The sequence below is a fragment of the Bison bison genome, unplaced genomic scaffold (genome assembly GCF_000754665.1).
Source record: "Bison bison bison isolate TAMUID 2011002044 unplaced genomic scaffold, Bison_UMD1.0 scf7180017864340, whole genome shotgun sequence".
In the NCBI taxonomy this organism is placed as follows: domain Eukaryota; kingdom Metazoa; phylum Chordata; class Mammalia; order Artiodactyla; family Bovidae; genus Bison; species Bison bison.
The window spans coordinates 6,519,294-6,520,327 of NW_011494912.1; positions in this window are offsets into that span (position 1 = coordinate 6,519,294).

Here is a 1,034-nt window from a genome sequence, read left to right on the forward strand (position 1 = left end):
GTCCCGGAAGGGAATCTTAAAAAGAGAGAAGTTTCCAAACACCAGGAAACCTTCTCACTGCCGAATCTGTGCCGAGCTTTGGAAGCACAGAGGGCAACATAACAGGAAGAAAAAAATAAATAAACAATTAAAACTCGAAGATTGCGAGTCCTACGGTAACTCCCCCAGCGGAGAAGCAGCGCAGACGCCTGCACGTGCCATTAGCAAGCGGGGCTGGGCAGGGAGGTGCGGCGCGGGCTGCATCGCTTAGAGTAAGAATCTGGCCTGAATACCCTGAGCACTATCTGAGCGAAATAATTTGGGCTAGCAAACCAGACTGTGGGATATCTACCACGCGAAAAGCCAGCCCCAACCTAAGACGCCGCCAGGCCCGCGCACGGAACAAAGAATTGAACAGAGATAGCCGGCTGCAGACCTTCCCCCTCCGGTGACAGGCAGCCAGAGCCGGAAGGGGGCAATCGCAGCCCCAGAGAGACATTATCTATAAAACTGTAAGCAGGCTTCTTTGCTAACTAAAACTTTTTGGGGGTCTGGACGGTTAACATCTGCCTGAGAAGGTGCGCCGGTTTTACACCCAGATAACCGAGTGGCGGGGAGGCGATAAGTCGCAGCATTGGCGCTCGCCAAACACCTCATCACTTGAGCTGCTCGGACCTGGGAAGAGCATAAAACTCAGGCCCAACTGAGTCTGCGCCTCTGAGGACTACCCGAGTGCCTGAACCTGAGCGGCTTGGACCTGGGAGGTACATGCAACCCAGGGCCAGCCTCGGATTGTTCCCGGCGGAACAACCTAGAGCCCGAGCAGTGTGGGCAGGGAGGCTACACGCGCCATGAGCGGGGGCAGACCCAGTGTGGCTGAGGCACTGCAAGCGCATGCCAATGTTATTTGTTTGCAGCATCCCTCCCTCCCTCCCCACAGCGCGACTGAACAAGAGAAGAAATACAGCTCCACCCATCAGAACACCGACACAAGCTTCCCTAACCAGGAAACCTTGACAAGCCACCTGTACAAACCCACACACAGCGAGGACACG